This window comes from Protopterus annectens, chromosome 1.part0, assembly GCF_019279795.1.
Source record: "Protopterus annectens isolate FY-2018-M chromosome 1.part0, PAN1.0, whole genome shotgun sequence".
Taxonomy (NCBI): Eukaryota; Metazoa; Chordata; order Ceratodontiformes; family Protopteridae; genus Protopterus; species Protopterus annectens.
The window spans coordinates 973,680,931-973,692,660 of NC_056725.1; positions in this window are offsets into that span (position 1 = coordinate 973,680,931).

The following is an 11,730-nucleotide window of genomic DNA, read 5'->3' on the forward strand; positions in this document are numbered from 1 at the left end:
CTTTGTCTGAAGAAGTATTGGGATTGCCTGAGACAAAAAGCGCTTTACAAATAAATGGTTCAAACTGCCTGATTTGTGGTGTGGTGACTTGCGTTACTCAGCTTGGTTTTTTTGCCTTTGTTTGTGAGCTTTCCTAGTTTAAACATACAGAAAACACAAGGGGCGTACAAGCAAATTTAGTTACCATCTGATCATAAAAAAATATTTATTGTTGAAATGGATGTCAATTTTCATCTTTTGATCTTGCTTTTAGTTGCAAGGTAAATTTATTAACATATATATTTTGAGAACATAGATTGTTTATGATCAGGCACCTGGTCATAATCTTCTTCAGCAGACTATAATATAAATTTTTGTTTTAATTTTGCATATTTATCAACTGGTAAGCCTACTGGACACTATTATCCCTTTTTAGGGGCAGCCTGGGAGTACTGCTTGATTAAATGACTTGCTCCGAGTCACACAACAGGCAAATGAGGCGGAAGGAATCAAACGCTGCCAATGTTCTTTCTATGTTGCTCTAATCATAGCTCGCATTTGACTCAGATGTAGCAGAATGTTCCAATTTTTTCCCGTGTGTGTGTGTGTGTGTGTGTGTGTGTGTGTGTGTGTGTGTGTGTGTGTGTGTGTGTGTGTGTCCCTCAATTAATTTTTAATTTTCTGGTAAATCTGTCAATGAGGATTACAGCCAATTGGTCGTGCCAGACATTCAGAAAATATGCACAGCAGGCAAATGGGGGTGCAAAATCTGTTGCTGTTTTTTGTTAATAAATCACTAAGAATTACAGTCAGTTGACGGTAATGCCAGATATTTTATTTTCATGCTTATACTTTGGAAAATACAGCTTGATGCAAAACCTATTGTTCTTCCTTTAATTATCTCTCTCAAACACTGTAATCCCTGCTCACACTATCTATCTCTCTTCGCCCTCCTACCACTCTTATACTCTCTTTCTCTTTCCCACTCTTACTATCTCACTCTCTTTGCATTCCACACACAAAAAAGCATGCTTTTAACATTTGCCATATTATTATAATTATTTTTATTATGATGTTTGCAGATGACATTGTGATCTGTAGTGAGAGTAGGGAACAGGTGGAGGAGACCCTGGAGAGGTGGAGATATGCTCTAGAGAGAAGAGGAATGAAGGTCAGCAGGACTAAGACAGAATATATGTGTGTGAATGAGAGGGAGGGTAGAGGAATGGTGAGGATGCAGGGAATAGAGGTGGCAAAGGTGGATGTGTTTAAATACTTGGGATCAGTAGTTCAGAGTAATGGTGAGTGTGGAAGAGGCGTGAAGAAGAGAGTACAGGCAGAATGGATTGGGTGGAGAAGAGTGTCAGGAGTGATTTGTAACAGACGAGTACCAATAAGAGTGAAAGGCAAGGTCTACAAGAGGGTAGTGAGACCAGCTATGTTATATGGGTTGGAGACAGTAGCATTGACAAAAAGGCAGGAGTTAGAGCTGGATGTGGTAGAGTTAAAGATGTTAAGATTTGCACTGGGTGTGGCGAGGGAGGGCAGGATTAGGAATAAGTATATTAGAGGGTCAGCCCAGGTTGGAAGGTTTGGAGACAAAGCCAGAGAGGCAAGATTACGTTGGTTTGGACATGTGCTGAGGAGGGATGCTGAGTATATTGGGAAAAAGATGCTAAGAATGAAGCTACCAGGTAACAGGAAAAGATAAGGTTTATGGATGTGGTGAGAGAGGACATGCCAGTGGTTGGTGTGACAGAGCAAGATGCAGAGGACAGGAAGAAATGGAAACAGATGATCCGCTGTGGCAACCCCTAAAGGGAACAGCCGAAAGAAGATGATGATTTTTATTAAGTATTATGGTCAAACAATAGTGTGCAGCAATCGTAATGTAATTTCTATACTAATTTACATGTCTCCTTATAATATTAATATGTATACAACCAGTTGGGAGACAGAATAAGAGCTGTAAGATTTTTTTTTTTATTTATTTAACATTTGTTTACCAGGAAATTCTGACTTGGAACAAAGCCAATTTTCAGCAGAGGCCTAGGGAGATATGCTCTAGATGTATGTTTTTGTAACATGGGAGGAACTGGAGTACCAAGAGGAAACCCACACAAATGCAGGGAGGACATGCGGACTCTGCACAGAAGGCACTCCAGCTGAAAATCGAACTGGAGAACCTTTTGTGAGGCAACAACGCTACTGCTGCACCATATGTATAAAATACACGTATATAAACACACAAACAAACACAATTCCTCTATTTAGGTGCATGCTGTGCTCAGTTGTTCAGCATCTTACAAATCACGTCCAACTGGTAAACTGACTCTGCAAACAGCCACCATAAGTTCATAGATCAGTGATAGGTTAATTGTCCTTGTGGGCCATTTTAAGTCTTGCCAATTATCCCATTTGAGAATCAAACCCTGCACTTTGTAAGATAAACACCTTATGCAAAAGGAGCTTTAAATATTAACAAGCACAAATTTATATGATATCTTAAAACAGGTTTAAAAAGTGATTCCACAGAACTTTAAGAAGACCAGTATTTAATACAAACTAAATAGCAATCAGATTTGGCAGGAAATAAACTAAAGTGTCAAAACGGAAACTATCTAAACAAAGAAGGTACCACAGAACAAAACAGCACTACTAATTAGAGTTTTCAAGGTGGGGGGGGGCAGAAGTAGGTTTCCAGGTCTGTCTTCATATCGCACATGCATTTCACACCTACATGCAGTTTAAAGTCCCACATCCACCTTACTACATCTGTAGAATTTGGAAGAAAACCAGAACACCCAGAGGAAATACATGCAAACACAGACAGGACATGCAGGCTCTGCACAGAAAGCACTCTAGCTGAGAACTGAACCAGAGAACTTCTTGCTATGACCCCCTCCTAAATGTAAAACACAGTAAGGAAAGCAATTACCTGACCTGGATCTTTATGCCCAGATCAGCAAGTCAAGCAAAAGATGTATCCGATTTTAATATATGCTACCATTAGAAAATATTATTGCTGTGTTTTTTATATTTACTTTGATTGTAGATCTTGCAGGCTCCATGATGTAGGAGTCTCATTGTTTTCCAACAACACATGGAAATAAGTTAAAAGTGTTGCAAGCATGTATTTTCCTTGCAATCATGTAACAGTTGCTTGCGGTCGTGGCTGTATTGATACTTGGGGTCAAAGATGAGCCTGATGCTACAATAGCTGGAGAGGGGAAGAAAGTGTAAACAAATAGAGATATAAAAGGGCCATTCACAATTTCATGGTACCCTGTTATTTTCAGGTGAAATTATGGATTTTCAAACAAACACCAGACACTTGAGAGGTAAGCCTGCTTTAACTGTGATTAGGGCCAGTGTTAGAATTTTGGGGGCCCCTTAGGCACTTCCAGTCTACATATCACCCTATCACTGATACCCCTCCTAAGCAACCTTTTAGTTCATGCTGGAAACTTCTAGGAATAGTAATCAGACTGACCTTTACTACAGTGCTCTGAATTATAACAGGTCTGTGTACCACACTAAGTTGGCCCATCTCACAAAGGGACATTTACAGTTACTGGAATTTAGTTGCACCAATGATACATTGCAGCAACTCTACGTACATGTCTGGACTTAGGTGAAATGGAGCTCTAGGCCTACTGTTTCAGCCACCCAACACATGCACACACGCATACATACACCATGCCATCCAGTCTTTCCCTGATTGCCCCCCCCCCCCCAATCATGGGCTTCCCATGCTATGCACATTACTTTTTTCTTCCTTTTTCTCAAATTCTGCTTTACTCTTCAGCTTTTTCAAGAAGCCATAATGTCCTATATGCTCTGAAGTGCATTTTTTTCTTTTTATACAACTTTTTCATACAATGATAGCTTGAACAGAAATTATTATTAAGGAAATAAATTGTGTTGCTGTTCAGGTTCAGTTTTCCTTGCATCCTTTCGATACACCTTTCCTGACCAAGTAAGCACAGTAATAACCATTTAGGAAATAATAATTTAGGAAATAACTCAGTTAAGCCAGAGCTCCCAGAAGCCATTGGGTTATGCATGTTCTGAAATAGATTTAGAGCATTTCCCCACCTTTTTAATCCACATTATGCCAAAGACCTATTGTTCAAAGATGACAAAATAGTAACTCACAATAAACTAACAAGCCAGTTATGTGGATACACAAGTCTTGTCTTGAACTGCCTTCCTCCCTAACCCCCCAAGAAAAGACTGCATATGCATCCCTCTGGTGTTAGACTAGGATGAAAGCAGAGGTTTAGATTTCTACAGTCATGTATTTCAAGTGACTGCTGACATACGTATAACATGACTCCTCATTCCTCAACCCAAACTGTCAAAGGCAGCTACCTGTATACAAGCCTGAAGTGTGATTGTGAGGAAAGTGAAAAAAATAACAATTACAGTAATGTATTCTACTTTGTTGCTCCTAGACAGTACACTGCCCCTGCACAAACTATTGTAACCTTCTTTGTACACCTCTGAGGCCTGTCAGAAAAGTAAAAGAAAAAAAATGACCACAATGTCCTCAGCCCAAACAGAAGGTATATTAACCTCATGTGCACACCTCTAAGCTTTGACTGTGATGACAATTAAAGAAGTAATAACCACGCAATCCTCCTCCACCAACACACACATAGGTTCATAGGTTCATACTAGGCTATCTGCCCAAGGGCATTTATAAGCCTAGCCCATAGTTATTTGGCTTTCGCCACCCCTTTAGTTTGAATAAAACTATGCCTATTATTTTGCTGTGCCTCTGTCAAGCAGTGACACTGAAGTAATCCCTGGGGTATATCTGAGATCCCCCATCCATTGGTCAAGATTCCTCTTGAACAAGGCCAGCGAGGTGCTCTGCCTCACATGTACCGGGATTTTGTTCCACAGCATAGGGAGTCTCTGGGTGATGAATCTGTCCCTCCAGCACGTTCTATTAATAACCGTGTCAAGGTTTAAGTCTCCCGCCCTTGTGGTTCTGAGGGATCTAGATTTTTTGAGGTGAAGCATATTCATCAAATCAGGGTTTGACATGGCCTTATATGTCAGGCACAGGTCACCACACACACACACACACACACACACACACACACACACACACACACACACACACGCACACATATACATAGCCGACAGCAGACTTTTGTACACACACATCTGAGCAGGGCTGGTTTTAGAATGGGTGCAGTTGCGAGCAGAGGTCATTATCTGCTTTATCCTAACAAGGTCATATCAAACCTCTGTTCAGGTTAAAGAGCATAATCAGAAAATTAATACATTTTTTCCTCCTCTTTTCCCCAACCAATAACGGCTTTTGTGGGGCCCCCACACAGTCAATGATTAAGTGAGCCCCATGTTTCCATTTATACAGTCTGGGAAGTGGGGGCCCCCAGACTCTTAGAAGATCTAAGTGTCTGAATGTTCTGTGATATATTTTATTCGTTACTTTTGAAATATAATTACTTGTTAGCTACATTTTTAACTGAAACCCAGAAGAATAATATCTGTCTTGGCATTATTGGATGTGTGCACAGATAAAAATCACTGATATTTTTTAAACACACACACACGCACACAAACATAAGCCAGAGCAATACTAATTTTGTACTTTCAGCAATAGCAATACATTGCGCAGCACTGGTATTGCAGCAGTCGTCAAACAGCAGCAGCAGGGGTAAGTCACTTTTATTTACCTTCCCTGATTTTTGTCATAGTTTTGCTCTATCCTTTTTAAAAAGTTTGATTTGCTTGTAAATCATTCAAGATTACAAATAGTCAATACATCCCAACAGCAGTGTGTTATACTTGTTTGTCCAAAAAATGAAAGCTGATGAAAATTGTGTTTATACTGTTAACTTTTTAATTGAATTAATGTAATATTTAGAACATGTTCACAATTTTGAGCCTTTTATTCTGCTATTATAGGTATTGCACTGAATTCTTCTGCATAGAAGTTGAAAGTTGCGGTAGCTGTTGTTCTGCCAGTGTTTATAAAAGTCCCTGAAAGAGAAAAACATCCCTGAAGATCAGAAGCATCAACTTTTCTTAAAATCCAAGGTTTGCACTGATACCAGTTACTCTGAGCTGCTGATCTCTCTAGTGCTTACCTTGCTTAAGTTCATTATCAGCTTTATCCCAATAGGGTCATTTCACAGACCTGTTCAGGTTAAACAGCATAATCAGGAAATTTAATACATTTTTTTCTCTTCATTTTTCCCCAACCAGCATCAACTTTTGTGGGGCCCTCACACAAAGTCAAGGGTGACTAAGGGGGCCCCCTTGCAGCCATGGATATTGCAAGTATTTAAGTTGGCTTTGTTGGTAGTTGTAGTGGACTGAATACCCACTAGCAACGTTTAACTAAGCCAGGGGTACTATGTCAATAGTAAAATATTTAATGGAATTGTGATGCTTGTTGTTTAATAAAACACTGTTACTATAACCAGAGATATCTTTGAATTTTAAGAGAGACATAAACAATAGTTATTAACCATCTGGTTTATTAAGTACACAAGATTGCTGTACTAGCGTTTGATGGTTTGACAGACATGTTACAAAATACCAGGGTAAGACAACCTGCTGTGGTTGGGGGCCCCCCAGGAACAGAGAGCTGCCAGCAACTAAAGGGTTTTCTGGGGCCTAAAGCCGGCAACGACTGTGAGTGGGGAAAGGACTCCAGCTTGACAATATTAGCATTTGCACTAACACTTGAAATCGGGAACACTTCCTTTTTCACTTAAAGTTAATGCGAAAAGTAGAGCATACATTACTAAACCATAACTGTCCCACTCACAACAGGACTCATAACAATCATAATAAGGACTGCTCTGTATCTTCTCATTCTAGCCATGGATCATTCTCAATAAATCCCTGAATTATTTGAACTTCCTTTTTCATGGATAATTGAGGAGTAACCCAATTAAATTTTAGCTCATCTTCCAACAAATTTCTATTTTTTTTGTATACACAAGTGACTCAACATATCTATTATATGCATCTGATCTGCTGGTGTATAGGTAACCTGTAGATTATATCTGGAGCCATAACAGCATTATTTACCTTAGTGGTGCCTTGTGCAACAGCTTCCTGAAAACACTCCGTATAGACATAAGGTCACTTTCTTCTTGAACCTCTTCATTGTAAACATTTTGATAACAATTAAAGACATAAGCTATGAGAAGGCTTTTTTTGCAATCTGATCATCTGTTTTTTGGCAGCAACAATACTAGAAATGTATGCTAAAGGACTTCCTTTCCTGTAAAATAATAGGTGCTACACCATTCACATAGGTGCTATGATGACTAGGAAATTAAGCAACTGAAATCTATTTCTTGCTTTATATTCTAGTACCATAATGTATAATGTTCTAGTAGTTTTCTTAATTACAAACTGGTCTCCTGCATGTTAGAAATAACATTCAAAAGATACTGCAAAATGTCTAAAAATCTTAGTGTCTGTTTATCTTCCATCAGTGATAACTGATAAACAGCTCTGAGCTTTGCATCTCTGGAGTTCAGACCTTGTGAATTTAAAACATTGCCCATATGTATTAACTTTATAGTTTTTAGGTCCCTTCACCCTCAGAATGAGTATGCTCATACACTCTTGTTTTCACCCACATTGAAATGAGTTATCGTAAATGCTCAGTGGAGAGATACAGTGCATCTGTTTATACATATGTCTGAGGCAGGTAAGATACTTGTCTTGAGCACTTCTCCAAGCATATTGCCACAGTTTCAAATAAAAATAACTGTTTTTCAAAAATTGGCTTTTTAATCTATCTTATTCCAAGAGGATCCAGTGGTGTCAGCATGGGAAGTGATGGTTGGCTGGTTGGTATGTTTTGCCTTCACCACTCTCATCAAGGATTCCGCATACTGGCTAATAACTTTTCTACCTCTACAGTGCCTTTTTACTCAACGTTCATTTCTTAGACATTTCAGCTTAGTAAATTATCTTCTGGACTACTTTTTTACATGGCTTCATTCAAGGCTAGGAGTCTGAACAATATATGGCCTGCTTTGAAGGTCTTCCTGATGCTTCAGCACATTTATTTATGTGTTGTTACCAGTGGCGGCTGGTGACTTCAAATCAAAGGGGAGCTGCAGGAGACAGATGAATGGGTGGGGCAAATGGGAAGGGGTGTGGTCAACTAGAAAGGGGTTGAGCTATGCTCAAAACCACAAAAACTGGGACTTAATTAAATACACTGCCCTGGGTGCCAAACCGTCATTATGAGAGTCCAATCAAGACAAAATGAAGTGTAGAAGAAAAAAATATTTCAATGCATTGGCTACAAGACAGCTTACTTAATATCTAGACAGAAACAAAAAAGGTTGTGAGGCATGAACAAATAAATTACTTTTTAAATACATTACTGGAATGCCAGTCAAAATCAAGTATAAAAAACAAGCAGCACTCAACTCAAACCACTTCTCCTTGCACTGCAGTTCTAATTATAATTTATATTCAGCTTTGTAAAAGTACCAAGTAAAATGCTGAAAGTAGCAATCTCTGTGATACCCCCACTTGCAAAAATGTTTCTTATCCAAAAAAGACCTGCTGTCTGACAACAACTATCTACTTGTTTCATGGGGAAAACATGACCAAAGTAAAAAATGAACAGCAAACAAGAAATAAGGCCAAGATAAATTGCTTAAAGGATTACTGCACAGGTTATGGACCACACATGACAGATTGGCATTCTGTTTAGTTTACTGATAAAGCCTGCAAAGATAACTGCAAGTCTCCAACAAATGTAGTGAGCTTCTGAAAATACTGTAATCCTGTCATTTATTACAAATACTGTCATATGCATTTCAATACCTAAGGCTTATATGTTATCTAGTTAAGTAAGTATTCTCTGCATGGCAACAGCAAAAAGGCTTTCAATCTTTGTAATTCTTTAACAGTATGCTTATTAAAGCTTACTTGCATCTTACAATCTCAGACCAGGTTACTTGATGGTCATTAAAGCCTTGCTACTTAAAGACAGAGCAACAGGCAGTGCAACACATGCATTTTCTGAATAATAATAAGCATAAATCAACAGTACAAAAATGTGACAGAAAACCAGAACATTCTGCAAAATCAAGGACAAATGAAAAGCCACTATTGTACTTGTGTCTACCTTGGATGGGGGGGGGTACTCTGCACACTTACACTGCATAACCGCTCCTTGCCTTGCTTGGACACATCCAGAGTCACTACATGGGGGAGTGAGGTGCAACAAGCATGTCACAATTTGAAATGTCTCTGGCTGATGGTGATGGCCCTGACACATTTGTCATACCAACCTCAGAGCAAGAAATATGAACAAAGTCATAAATAGAAGTGAGACAAAGGCCCAAAAATAAGGACAATTTTTAAATATTGCTCTTATAAACAGCTTAGAAAGATAATATAATACTAGATCTTGCATTAGTATGAATTTTCTGAAGGGTATGAAATCTGAAACTCAAATGTTTGTCATTATTTTCTAACTTTAATCTTTAATGATTTGCCACTAATTTGCCAGAAAACCACAATTTTATGAAAAACGGACCAAAAATGTAATGCAAAAATATAAAATAGTCACACAATACAGCTGGGAACCTGTCAAAGAAGGGACACTTTTTAATATTAGTGCTGTTAAATTGAGCAGCTGACAAAATAAGAGAATCTACATGCATTTCTGAAATAAAAGTAATCTATAACTCTGATCATTACAATTATTTCTTACTTGTAAACCCTCCACATTTTCTTCCAAAATTTCTATTTTGCGAAGGGATTATTAGGGGGAGATCAACATTTTGCGCCAAAGTTGGGGACAGTTGAGATTTTCGGATATACCTAATTCTATAAAGTGATTTATTTGCAGGTGCCTCTCAACCTCTAAAAGCAGAAAATCTGGACAAGGCTAAATATATTGGGGGAAAGTACAGACAGTACTAAAACTTGCTGTTGTAAAAACTTAGACAGTTGATAGAATAACAAGTCTTGCTTTGGCATGCATTTTTCTGAAGGGTATGAAGGCTGAAACTCTGTCTGTCATTATTTAGTGACTTAATTCCTAAATGATTTGCCAGAAAACCACACATTTTATGAGGAACAAACCAAACAAGAAGAAGCAAAAATCTATTCATTCTGTAAAAATATGGGCAGTTGAGAGTTGTATTTCAGCTGGGGCTGTCTTTGAGTTTGCTGCCATTCCCCCCTCATAAAATCATGGTTGAATGGAGCCCCCCTGCAGCCATTCCAATATCCCATTACTTGGCTATTTCACCCCATTTACCATAAATACTGTAATGTGCATACTGCTTTACTTTTACGATGATTTGGATTTCATTTAAAAGTTTTATTTTACATTTTACAGCACAAACACTAATAGACATATGCTAAACAAAGCAATGAAGTCTCACAATGAAAATATACTTAGCATTAAAACTTCTCTGCCATTGAAACTCGCATTCATTGAAACAGCATTGAAACTCACATTCATTGAAACAGCATTGAAACCCACATTCAAAGAAAATGCATCTGGCCAGTGGCAGATAAAGATTAACTTTGGGCTGTTTTCAAATCATAGGCCCCTTGAACACAAAACATACATGTGTTCTTTGATACACCTTCCATATTGTATTAAATTATATTCCTTGTATAATACAGTACATTCGTTAGAAGGTGTTTTAAATTTACTGTTTTGAACATTTTTCAGTAAAGTAAACAGTGAAAAAATGCATGAACCAATAATGACAAAACTGCCCAATTCAGAACATTTCTATAATAAAAGTTTACTCAGCCTTCTACAGTCCACCAGTATCAGTAAATATGCACAATCTCTGCAGAAGTAAATGTCATCTAAATACTCCACATTAAAGAGTTCTGTAACTAATGAAGAGGTTGTTGCTAGTAAACAACTTTATATTTCATTGTTTCATCTACAAATAAAGTGCCTGTTAAATGATAAGCTAGTAATACTGCAATAGGGAATGGATGGCAAACTGATAACAGGTTCATAGTTACTAAGTATCTCCGCCAAAGAGGACATTCTCAGGACTGCAGCATCCACCCCCTTTAAAAGTACAGCACAGTACAGTATCAGCAATGCATCCACATAATGTGGGAGTAGAACCCACAGCGTTCTGCATTGAAAGCAAATACACTACCTGTTGTGCTATTAACAATGCAAGCTGACTCAGCATAAGCAGCACTAAACTTCTCTTCCCCTGAAGCTCTTAGCTCCTTGTAAAATTCACTTGACACTCAACTGCATCTCTCAAATTTGCACCACATGAGCACAAGAAATCTGGAAAAAGACAAAATTTATTATTGGGGGGGGGGCAAAAGCCCAAAAACCAGGAAGACATTTTAAACATAGCTTGTGTAACCTTGGAAAGTTGGTAGAATAAAATGCTGTGTTACCACCATGCATTTCACTGCCAAGTCTTGAACACAGGCTCCTGTGCACTACAATCAGAGCAACATACCACTATACCAAATCAGGTGTTTCCTGAAAGACAGGAAGACTAAAACTTAAATTGCTATCATTTAGTGAATTCAGTTTTCACCATAGCTGTCAACCTCTTGTCACAAAACACCTGGACAAAGCCAATAATGGGGCAATACAGCCCCCAAACATATTCAGTGAATTCAGTTCTCACCATAGCTCTCAACCTCTTAGCACAAAATAACCTGCACAAAGCCAATAATGGGGGAATATAGCCCCAAAAATAAGGGACAAAATTCAAA